The sequence below is a fragment of the Erpetoichthys calabaricus genome, chromosome 13, assembly GCF_900747795.2.
Source record: "Erpetoichthys calabaricus chromosome 13, fErpCal1.3, whole genome shotgun sequence".
NCBI classification, from domain to species: domain Eukaryota; kingdom Metazoa; phylum Chordata; class Cladistia; order Polypteriformes; family Polypteridae; genus Erpetoichthys; species Erpetoichthys calabaricus.
Window position 1 is genome coordinate 67235943 of NC_041406.2, and position 12667 is coordinate 67248609.

Consider the following 12667-nt stretch of genomic DNA (forward strand, 5'->3'; position numbering starts at 1 on the left):
TTACTTTCCTCCTCTCCTCCTGCCTGCAGACACGTCTCCCCCCATTTCTTCTCCTTCTTCTTCTTCGACCAACAGTAGCCCAAATTCTGCCAGCACCCTGCTGCCTAACAGTACTGGTGGCGGTCGTTGTTAACCCGGGGCTCGACCGATCGGGTATGGAAATTTGTATTGTTGTCGGCATATTGATTTGGCAAAATTTTACACCCTTCCTGACGTAACCCTCCCCATTTATCCGGGCTTGGGACCGGCACGAAGAAACACACTGTAATTTACACTATTCAAAGATGTGTATGTCTTATGTGAGATAACCACACACACTCATTAATTTATGCTGAAATGTCAGTTTCTTTATGTTGCTGTATTATATTTTAGCAATATTGTAACTGACTGACTTTTTATTAAACTCTTTCTTGTTATACTATTACATTTTATTCTTGCTTTATTTCCTTAATGCATTTGTACTGTTTTAGGAGTTAAAACATATGTGTAGATAGTAGCTTTAACCTATTTAGCTTAAAGGTTGGTCTATTTGAATATTCTAGCTCCTTTCAAAAGATTTCACCTCACATTATGTGTATCTTCAGGGAAGAAAAAAAAAGTTGCTGCACATGCGATCAGGCAGTTTGCTTCTACTGCCCTCGAGCGACTGCTGATATGTTGACTACTGGCAAATGGAAGCCTTTCTCAGTTTGTCCGCCAAACCGGCAGGTGGCGTCTCGTCAAACGGCGTCGCCTTCAAGATGCTTCGTATTCTCCCTGACGCTTCGTATTCTTGGCTTATTCCTTCATCGTGGCAATATAATCTTTTTAAGGTAAAACAGTATACTGTTACTGTACCGAGTTGTTGGCCAGGATTTGGTATAAATTGTAAACATATGTAAGGTCCTTTCTCTCTATTTATAGTGCTGTTTGCATCTCCCTTTTTTATTGTAACTTTAATTCAAGTTTGATAAATGCCCTCGCTCATTTATTTTCAGCGGTGACAACATTTGGGTTTCTTGTTTTATTTCAAAGGTTGCTTTTGAAATCAGTTTTAGCGATTGCTTTATTGTGTAAATTAGTATATTATTAACATTCTCAAACCCTTTTAATGGTAGGTCTTAGGGGGGCGTAACCGGAATACCGGCAGCATAGGGCACTTAGGGGGAACATTTCTGGTCGGGACAACTCTTCATCGCAGAGCCCAATCGATTGCACACAAACCCGGGGCCAGGGGATCATCGTCACATTTTGCTGGAATTAAATTCGAATCCTGTGTATATCGTGCGTGGGCAACATTAGTGTTTCTTGGAACGGGGCTTCAAAATGGATTACTGTAACTCCCAGTTCAGTCCTGGGGTACCACCATGGCTGCGGGTTTTCATTCAGACCAGTTTCATAAATAAATGATCCAGTCTCCGTTCTGAATTATCTAATTATTTAATTAGTATTTTCCATCGTTTATTTTGCATTCAAAAATACGTACTAGTATATTTACATGTAACAAAATTCAGAAAATTACCGTATTTTGCCTTATCTGTAAATGTTAACTTTCTTTTACCATATTCTTTTTAGTTCACCTTTTGCTTTGTCGTTTACTCCCTTAATTGTATGCAGATATTGACGATTATAGATTGACACTTTTTATTTTTGGTATTTCTGTTCAAATATACTTTTAATAACACTTTGTATCTATCTATCTATCTATCTATCTATCTATCTATCTATCTATCTATCTATTAACCTTTTTATGTTTCTTCTTTCTACCAAAAATGGAATATTGTCCACTTAATAGCACATCACAACAGTAGTTTTAAAGTACAGTCCTGGAAGCCACTTTGTCTTTAGGATTTTGATCCAACCAGCTCCAGCTTTTATTTGAAATTCTACCATGATATTAACTTAATTTGGCTGCTGCCCATATCCAAGGCAGCTTACAGCATAGAGATACAATTGGTTACATTTCTTTTTGTTTTTTCCAATTTGTGCACAGGTAGGTGAAGTGACCTGCTCATGGTCACACTGTGTGATTAGCAGGAATATCTCTTGAGCTTCTGCAAAGTTGTAATTGCCCCCTGGGGACAAGTACAGTATTTTATCATTTTGAACCCTTAACCTCAGGTTTGAACTCCAAAGCCTTAACCACTACACCACACTGCCAGCAGTGTTACAGTGTAAATCACGAAATTACGAAGCTGGCATTATTGGACTGTAGCAATTATTTGCATATGTTGCATGGAGTTATTTAATGTTGGTTTTAAAATGTTTATCATTGTGATTAACTAAGTAGATTACAAATGCATGCTTTCGAGGCAGCTAAGGCCCCTTCATCAGGCAAGGTGTAACAAAGAAACTGAAAAATACTCTAGCTTATATTGGGACAGCAAAATGATTTTTTTCTTTCATCTTAACAACCTTTTTGTTCAAATGTTGTCAAAATTAATAAACCTTAGATGACTTAACTCTGAAAGAGATGTACCACTTGTTGCCGAGCCACACATAGGGTTTCGGACAATCATTGTCCGAAACTCTATGTGTGGCTCGGCAGCAAGTGACGCATCTCCCTGTTTACAGAACAAGTGTGGCACTTGTGCACATATCTACACGACAGATTAGGTAGTTAAACCACATTGTCAGTAGGACCATAAAATAAAGGGTCCGTTCACATGCAAATCTGCTAATGTGGGCTACCTAATCATGTCCATAAGGTGCCCCAACACTGGACTGTATGTAGGGGAAACTGGTCAGACACTGCGCGAGCGCATGAACTGACATAGATTTCATATTAATCAGAAAGGTATTGATCTTCCGGCAGCTAACAGTAATGGCCACAACATAAAGGATCTGAGGGTCACTATGCTTATGGGTAATTTCAAGACCCAACAGGAGCGGAGAGAATGGGAATACAAAATTATACTTAAATTCAACACTCTACTAAATGGTCTAAATAGAAACAAGAGTTTTATGACCAGATATGTGGACTAACAGACTGATTGACCAGCTGACTACATCAGTGGCCTATCTTACAGACAATGCACTTCTAAAAAAACCTTACAGGACTTTTTCTAGTGATGGTTATCTTATCTCTACATTTTATTAGTTCATTGTTCTCTTCTTTCAGGGTTAAGTCATCTAAGGTTTATTAATTTTGCTAACATTTGAACAAAAAGGTTGTTAAGATGAAAGAAAAAAATCACTTTGCTGTCCCAATATAAACTAAAGTATTTTTCGGTTTCTTTGTTACACCTTGCCTGATGAAGAGGCCTTAGCTGGTTCGAAAGCTTGCATTTGTAATCTATTTATTTAGCCAATAAAAGGTGTCATTTCACCCTATTTTCTCTTGTATCAATCTATGGCTAACATGGTACAACACTCTACTGCTATCATTATGATTCTCATTCTGCTTTTCAAGTAATGAACATGTTAGTAACTGTAGGTCAAACAATGCAATGCTTGTAGCCTGTCAGCATTAAGTGTCCTTTGTGCTGTGTCCACTTTGCGTATTGTTAAGTGTTTCCTAATAATGCTAATCGAGGATGCAGACATTACAGGAGAAGGGAGAAATTGACAAATGAGAGTTAAGCATTTATGTCTATGGCAAAAATATCTTTGTAAGTTTCTTATAAATATAAATCTCACACTACTTCACCTTTCAGAATGCAGAATAAGAGGAAAAAAAGGCCAACACCTGTGAGGTAAAATGATTTACTGATTCTGGTCGGAGCAAAAAACTCCTCAGGGATGAAGCCAATGCATATGAGAACCACAGCATTACAACATAAAGTAAAAAATACAGTCACAACTTGGGACAGAAGATTAGGACATTATTTAGAAAAAAGGTTGATGACTTCTGAATTACCTGAATATATGTTGTGCTCCCCTTTTTAAACTAACCTTTTGGAAAAAAAACCCTCTTCTTTGGAAGGTCTTCATCTTTACATTTTGGATTTACACTGCAATTGTGAAAACTTTATTTAACCAAATACATTGATGATGTAAAGCAACATTTACATGGATTAGATCTAAACTTTATTAGATGTCTACTTATTGAAGGCATTTATATTGGCTTAACTTTCAAACTTTAAAATTGTTTACATTTAGATTGTTTTGGGACTGTGTGGTACATTGACATTTGACTACTCAGAAGCCAGATTCAAGCTAGAATATTTTTCTTATGTAACTTATTATCACATATTCTAAAAAAATATTTTGTGTGGTCAATGTATGGGACAATCAAAATGTTATGAGTCGGACCTGTTAAAAATAAATAAAACAAGATTTATGTTTCAGCATAATTAACGTAAAACTTACAACACTTGTTACATATGCAAAGATATTCTGTGACACTCAAATAAAATGGACTTGTCTTGCTTGTTCAACCACTCTGTGTAACTAACTTTACATACTCATTACTGACATAGCACAGCCCATGGAGGTGATCCTTCAGACTGCAGAACGGATAGTAGTCAAATGAACCAGGAGAGTAGGACTCTTGAGTAGCAACTGATCAGATCCACGGTTTTGTAGAGCAGCCTTAGCAACCTATGCAGTGTGAGCAGGGGCATTGCCATTAAGCAGAAAGGAGATGGGCAACAGCTTTCCCTGCTGCATTTCCCTTATTGAGAGCCACAAATACCAGAGAAATTCAACATAATGTTGACTGGTTATGTGGCCCTTTTGAAGCATGTCATGCAGGGCCATGTTAACAGTATCATAAGCCTCTGTTCAAAATAGTGCACTGGTGCCCAATACGTTAAGACAGGCTTGAGTCAGTACTCTTGACATAATTAAAAATTGTGCATGTGATCTTGTTGGCTCAGGTTTGAATCTTGAAGTTTTCTTGCTGTAGGTAAATCACCATTCTTCTATTTTTTTTATTGTTATTTGGATCCTGGGTCTTACTGTTTTTTTTGTTTTTTTTACCCAGATGTGAAACACGACTACATTTATTCCCATTCTGTATTCATAAGTTCAGAATTCTCAGTCGAACCTTGAAAGTATTGATGCGTAATAGAGTTGAGTGTACCCTCTGGGCACACAACTTGCACACATCATGCTCATGTGTAATTGTTCAGGAAGAATGGATTATCACAGTTCACTCTGTAATGGCATCCTTTTCTTCTTTTTTTTTATTTTGTGTAGAAGGTCAACAAGACCTTGGATCAACTAGTGGAGATGTCTTGCCACAACAGAATTCTGTATCCCACTTGTTGACTGTAGTAGTGAGAATGTTTCTCCAAAGGTGCATTGTTTTCTAGCATCCAAAATTCATTGATAGCATGATACTATACTTGAGTTTGTGGTTTTCAGCATCCACGTTGACTTGACGCTAAAATAAGAAATATGCTGTATAAACCATAAATGCTGGAAACTTTTAAGTCACATATTTTACAACACAGGAAGTAAACCACTTAAAAACACCACAGTAAAATACCCCTTTCAGATTGAAAACTTTTCAATCACCCCTCTTATAATATATATTAATAATGGCACTAGAAAGTGGCAACTTTGCTTCATATTGATTTGCATATGCAAGTAAGAATTTCACTGTAATTTCTACATGTTACAATAATAACTCTATGAACCTTTTTATATTTCATGTTGAAAGAATGAGGACATATAAGACACAGGTATTTTGATGTAGCCCAAACTTTACTGACCTGTCTAGCTTTTAACTGTGCTGCAGGTTCCCCGTATTGCCTACATTGGTGCTACCTAATTTGAGATGAAACCTTATCTTGATTGATCTGTAAAACCTGGAATTTTTTTGTTATGAAGACATTGTTCCAGGTTATGAATTGAGAAGCAGCATCTTGGCATGTGTTTCAGATGGATTTTAAGGTACTTCACGCTTCTGCTATTTTTCTACTTTATGACAGTTACATACAGAGTAATTTCCACTTAGATTTTCAGACCAGAAGAGTAAATATTGGGAAACTGTTTCCATGTTTTTTCTTATCCATGTACTCCTGTTTTTTGCACACATCACAAAGAAGTGTGTGAGGTGAATTGGTGAATGTAACGTTGGCCCAGTATGTGTGGTCGTGGGTGTTTGTTAGCACATTCTGCTTAGGTTTATTTCTTGTCTTTTCCTTTATGGTGCCAAGATTAACTGCAACATCCATAAAGTCTGATTCATCTGTTTCAGTAATTAGGTGGATGTGACTGAAAAAGATTTTATTTATTTTCTTCATGAATCTCTTTTGATGTGTTGCAAAGTGCAAACATATTTTAACAATGATTGTTTTTTCTTTGTTATTTAAAATCGCTGAACTGTGTTCCATAAACTATCATGAACCAAGAAAGGGAATTTATGGCCTTTTAACAAAATGTAATAGAAGTATTACTTCTTGGTAATTTGCAAGAGTCAGTATAATACCAAAGAAACTAAGATACAGTGTATCAAATTGCTTGTTTTGTTGTTTGAAAAAAAAAAAAACACACACAAGAAAGTAATGAATCAAAAAATGACCTAAAATAACAGACATGTAGAAAAGAAACAAAATCAAACAGCCCCTATGGCTTGCCTGCACAACAAGCTGAACTTCTTGCTCACTCTGTATATATTCATGGCAGTGTCATTTCTTTCCTGTTCCCATTGTTCTTGTCATTTTCTCTTTTCATATTTACAATACATAGTATTTACCACTTGATCTTCTTGGTGATATTGCTGACATAGAGGACATGCCTGTAGTGGCTTCCTTTATCTTGGGTTTTTATTTTATAGTAAATTGGCAGAGTCATATATGTCACTCCTGTTCTAGTTACTTGTTATATTAAACTAGGGGGCTCTGCCCCCTGCTCGCTGTACTCGCCAACCCCCGTGTGGGCTCTGCACACTAGTCATTTCCTGGATCTACCGCTTGCGATGAATTGTGCTGTGCTTTTAGATAAACACAAATATCAACTCTGTCTTTGATATCTCCGTCTTTCGAAACTATTATTGCTGAGAATTTGTCACATGTTGGTTTATTATATATGCGAGCATGATCTTTCAGATTCATATAGAAATCCAAGAAAACTTCATTGTCCATGTTTTACAGATACATTTCGTGTAAAGTGCGATACTTTTGGATGTATGGATTTGTATCCATTATTGGCTGTAGACTTTCTAATAGATAGATAGATAGATACTTTATTAATCCCAAGGGGAAATTCACATACTCCAGCACGTCCAATCGTTTAACTCTATCGAGTTGCATCGCTTCTCCGTGATCATAAATATAAACCTGACCAAATTGTGGCTTCTTTGAAATTAAACTTGTAGTAGCTTTTAATGTTGCGGGATCACAGATTCTCATAGCGTATGGTCTTGAATCGTGTAAATCTGCGTTTGAGCATTGAATGATGTGAACGCGAGCAGATTATTGTAGATTTGGATATTTTGGTTGTAGTGTTTGTGGATTTCACTTTCACCAAATAACAAATCTTTTATTTCTTATGGATACGCCTCGTTATTGGGAAGAAACACTACTTTTCCCTGTTGGTAACACAATTAGACGATCTACAAGTCTCTGACTTAAACTTTAAAGCCGAACAATATCTACATACTTCTGTCCTATCACCAATGTCCATATATTCAATCTCTTTTTGCTGTTCCGTTATTTCACTGAGTAATAATTTCCATTTGTTTGCGCTAATGCAATCTTTACTATCAGTTTTTTGAGACTTTTGAATTTTAGTACTTTCATAATCTCTAACCTGCTCTGCTTGTGTATCGCGCCAACATTTTTCAACCTCTTTATGACGTTCTACTTTGTCTTCTTCTCTTTATCTTTTATTTCCGCCCCCGCTTTGATCTTTTAGGTTTTCAACTCCACTTGGCCCGGGCTGATTGGAACTTTTCTTATTTTCCGAAATTACACTTAGATTATTATTGTTCTTTTTTGAGTTCTTTTCTCTCCAATGCTTTTGGGCCTCTTTTCGACGCACTGCCCTTTCTTTTTTGCTTAGTCGTTGATGTTTCATCTAGAACGTTTCATTATTGTCCAGAAAAGGACTACATCAAAGGAAACAAATAGATTGTATGTCTTGTTTTAAAATGAGGAACACATAGCAATTTATAAGAGTTGAGAGCACAGCAGCTGTGTCTGACAATAGAATTCACATGAATTAGATGTGAGTGGACCGTGGGCGTGGTTAAATGTTTTGGCACAAAGTCTCGTCTCGCGGGACTTGAAATTATCTCTCTGAAAAAGTCTTGTCTAATCCCAGGATTTTTTTTATATAATAGAGAGAAGTATCTTAAGTTATCTTTTGCAGTCTGTACACTGATCAGCCACAACTTTAAAACCACCTACCTAATATTGTATAGGTCCCCATCATGCAACCAAAATAGCTCTGACCCATCGTGACATGGACTCCACAAGACCTCTGAAGGTGTTTTGTGGAATCTGGCAGTAGATTCTTTATAAGTCCTGTAAGTTGCGAGGTGGGGTCTCTCTGGATTGGAATTTTCCTGCATATACCACAGATACTCAATCAGATTGAGATCTGGGGAATTTGGAGGCCATGACAACACCTTGAATTTTTTGTCATAGTCCTCAAACCTTTCCTGATCAATTGTTGCGGTGTGGCAAAGCCCTTTATTATGCTGAAAGAGGCCACTGCCATCAGGAAATACTGTTGCCATGAAGGGGTGTACATGGTCTGCTACAATCTTTAGGCAGCTGGTTATGTGTCAAAAGTAACATCCAAACGAATGCCATGATCCAGGGTTACCAAGCAGAGCATTTCCCAGAGCATTACACTGCCTCCGTTGGCTAGCTTTCTTCTTATAGTGCATCCTGCTGCCATCTAATTTCCCGGTAAACAATGCATACACACTAGGCTGTCAACACGAGATGAACGAAAATGTGATTCATCAGACCCGACCACCTTCTTCCATTGCTCCATGGTCCAGTTCTGATGCTCACAAACCCATTTTATGTACTTTCTTAGGCAGAAGGGGGTCAGCATGGGCATTCTGATCGTTCTGCGGCTATGCAGCCCCATACACAATAATCTGCGGTGAACTGTATGTTTTGACACCTCATGTCAGGATTACGTTTTCAGGAGTTTGTGTTACAGTAGCTCTTTTGTGACATTAGACCAGATGGGCTAGCCTTTGCTCCCCACTCGCAACAATGAATATTGAGTGTCCATGACTGTTGCTGGTTCACCAGTTGTCCTGTCCTTGGACCAGTTTTGGAAGATACTAACCTCTGCATACCAGGAATACCCCACAAGACCTGCCCATTTTTGAGATGCTCTGACCCAGTCATCTAGTCATGACAATTTTTGCTCTTGTCAGAGAGGCCCACATTCTTACATTTGCCCATTTTTCCTGCTTCCAACACCTCACCTTCAAAAGCTGACTGTTCACTTGCTGCCTAATATATCCTACCCCTTGATAGGTGCCATTGTAATGAGATTGTCAATGCTATTCATTTCACCTGTCAGTGGTTTTAATGTTATGGCTCATCAGTGTATGTTTACTGGCTTATGATTATCTGCAGATTATTTGAAAAAATGGAGCTCCAAGCGATATTCCAAACTGTACTTGTACAACATTTTAAATGATATGCAGTCACATGAAAATTTAATGCCTTTTATTTGCAATGTTTTACATGTCAGGACATTACTATCAACTATAACCAAATCCAAAAATAAGATATACGGTATGTAACTGCAGGTGACACTCAGCACATATCAAAGTGTTCACTTTGCAATTATTTATTTAACATAAAATAGCCAACCTGCAGAAAAGAACTATACCCAATAATTTAGTATCATGTAACCTTCTTTAACAACAATAAGTTACACACTGTTTCAGCCTATTGATGTTCAAGGGCATTATTTCATTTACCGCTTTAGTCAGATTCTGTTGCAGTATCTCAGTGATATGGAGGTTTGTACTTTTGACACAGCTTTTTTATTTTCCTTTTCATATACTCAGTTGTATATTTTCTGCTGTGTCTCTGACTCCATGGCACTTGGCAGGTCAAGTCATTCATTCATTCCCTTATTCGTTCAGACATTCATACTTACTTACACCTTGTTGTTTATAGTGATGGATGTGATTTTTTTTTTATTTCAAGTCTTCATGGAGAATGGAGATAACAAAGCTTCTGATATAATGGGACCTGCAGGGGAAAACGGTGAACAAGGTACTTGTGTTGCTTACTGCACCTGATCAGTTATCCAGTCTTTTGTTAACAAGACATGCACATGTGTTTTCAATCAATCAATTCAGTTTTATTTGTCATTCAGCAGAACATCCAAGATGTGCTGCAGAACGAAAATACGATGCACAAGACAATAATAAAAACACATAGTTAAAATCAGCCTACAATAAAATACTAAAATGCTTCATTTAAAAGACGAACGGCAGTAGGAAAAAAACTGTTTTTAAACCTGGTAGTTCTACATTTCAGGCTGCGGTACCTTCTGCTTGAGGGCATGAGGGAAAAGAGTTCAGAGGCAGGATAAGTAGGGTCTGTAGAAATCCACACAGCTCTGGCCAGACAGCGTTGTTTTGCCAAATCTTGTACATTTGGCAACGGGGCTCCAATGATCCTCTCCGCAGCCCTCACCACTTTCCTCAGTGCTTTCCAGTCCGAAGCGCTGCAGCTCTCCTGCCACAGAGAGCTGCTGCTGGTTAGCACACTCTCTATGGTCCCTCTGTAAAAAGTGGTGAGGACTGACTTACTGAGATGGGCCCTCTTTAGCCTCCACAGAAAGATCAAGCGCTGGTGAGCTTTCTTGATGACGGAGGAGGTGTGCAGGGACCAGGTGAGGTTGTTCGTCACATTAACTCCCAGGAACTTAGTAGACTGCACAATTTCCACAGCAGTGTTCTTAATGTAGACCGGGATGTGTATCAGCTGTTTCTTCCTGAAGTCGATCACCAGTTCTTTTGTTTTTTCGACATTCAGTATCAGATTGTTTTTATCACACCATTCCACAAATGACTTCACCTCCTCTCTGTAATCCCCCTCCCCGTCACCTCGAATGAGACCCACCACTGTTGTGTTGTGTTTTTAACTAATATAGTGTTAAATAAATACTTGTGACAAATGAGAGTAGCACACGAAAATGAAATGCATTCAAGCAAATTTGAGCAACTGAATTGAAGACCTTTCTCCCCCCTCATTCATTGATCCAGAGCCTTGTCTTTAATTCTAAAACTCTATTTTGCTTGAGTATGCCTCACATTCGTGAACTACTCAAATTTTCCAGAAGTACTTATTTAATAATATTAGCAAAAAATGCATGAGTTTTGATTTTTGAGTGTACACCTGGATACCTGACATGTGGATATGCAACACAAAGTGACCTGAGATTTTTTTCCATAGACTTTTTAATATTATTTGCCATTGTTCACTGTTTGCCCCTTCTGGTTCCTATTGAATTCTTAATATATCAGAAACTTTGCTATTATTGATCTAAATTAAATCAATACCTTAAAAATTCCTTTAATCCAATTCATGATCAAGAAGCTGAAACCTTAATCAGCAACATTGTATTACAATGACAGTCACTCTGATTGACGAAATCAATTTATTGTTGACAGGTATTCTAACACAGACATCTTGAATGTATAAGAGTCTTAGTAATACAGACTTACTTGATGTTGTCCCTTTAAGAAACGTTGCCGGAGTATTTCTCTTTGGTTTTTTAAAACCGATGTTTAACATAATAAAGTCGCAGAAGCAGTTCAAAACAGTAAAATTGTAAACATTATCAGTAAACTTGAGGTGTATTAACAAAAGGGTGTAAAATGTTGTCTTGTTTAGTTTTCTGCTGTTTATAAAAAAGAGGACATTGACATCTAGTGGCCATTACAAGTAGGGCAGTCACTAAACATTTCCTATTACAGTTTAAAGTTTCACATTTCACATGTCAGAAGTTTACATACACTTAGGGTGAATTACAAAGCACTGACCTCAGTCTGATTGAAAATTTGAGGACAGAACTGAAAATATGTGTGTGAGCAAGGAGGCCTATAAACATGTCCCAGTTACAGCAGTTCTGTCTGGAGGAATGGGGAAATATTCCAGCAACTTATTTTAAGAAGCGCGTGGAAGGCGACCCAAAACGTTTTGGTCAAGTTAAACAATTTAAAAGCAATGCTACCAAATAGTAGCAAAGTGTATGTAAACTTAAAAATATCACAACATCTGTAAAAAAAAAAAAAAAAAAAAAAAAAATTGAAGGTAAAAAGAGGATGGGTCCTATGACAAGATAATTATTTGAGACACATCTCAAAATCTTCAATGGAATACCTCAAGAGGCACAAGCTGATGGTTTTGCCATGGCCCTCATAGACCCCCAACCTAAACATCATTGAAAATCTGTGGATGGATCTCAAAAGAGCAGTACATGCAAGACGGCCCAAGAATTTTGCAGACTTAGAAGCCTTTTGCAAGAACAATTGGGCAAAAATACCTCAAGAAAGAACCAAAAGACTCATAGCTGGCTACCAAAAGCATTTACAAGCTGTGATACTTGTCAAAGAGTGTCTTATTAAGTACTGACCGTGTTGAGTGCCCAAACTTTTGCTTCAGGCACCTTCCATTTTTTGGTATTTTATATCTGTGAATGATGGAAATAAAAATGAAATCTTGCTTAAAATATTAAAGAGATGTGTCATCTGTAACTTTTTCCCTTTTGGTGATCAGTTCATCTTCTGTTAACTGTTCACAGT

At 37.4% G+C, this 12667-nt stretch overlaps 1 protein-coding gene across 2 annotated transcripts in view; it reads left to right on the forward strand.

Moving 5' to 3' along the window:
• Positions 1-717: 717 nt before the first annotated feature.
• LOC114663397 (transcription termination factor 1, mitochondrial) overlaps positions 718-12667 on the forward strand; it is a 47725-nt gene continuing 35775 nt past the window's right edge. Inside the window, exon 1 of one of the 2 annotated variants that reach the window (XM_028817110.2) lies at positions 718-812. The gene's annotated coding sequence lies outside the window, so the exon portion shown is untranslated. Of the gene's footprint in view, positions 813-3639; positions 3763-12667 lie in introns of those variants that run through there. The other variant, XM_051935921.1, reaches the window with a different exon arrangement.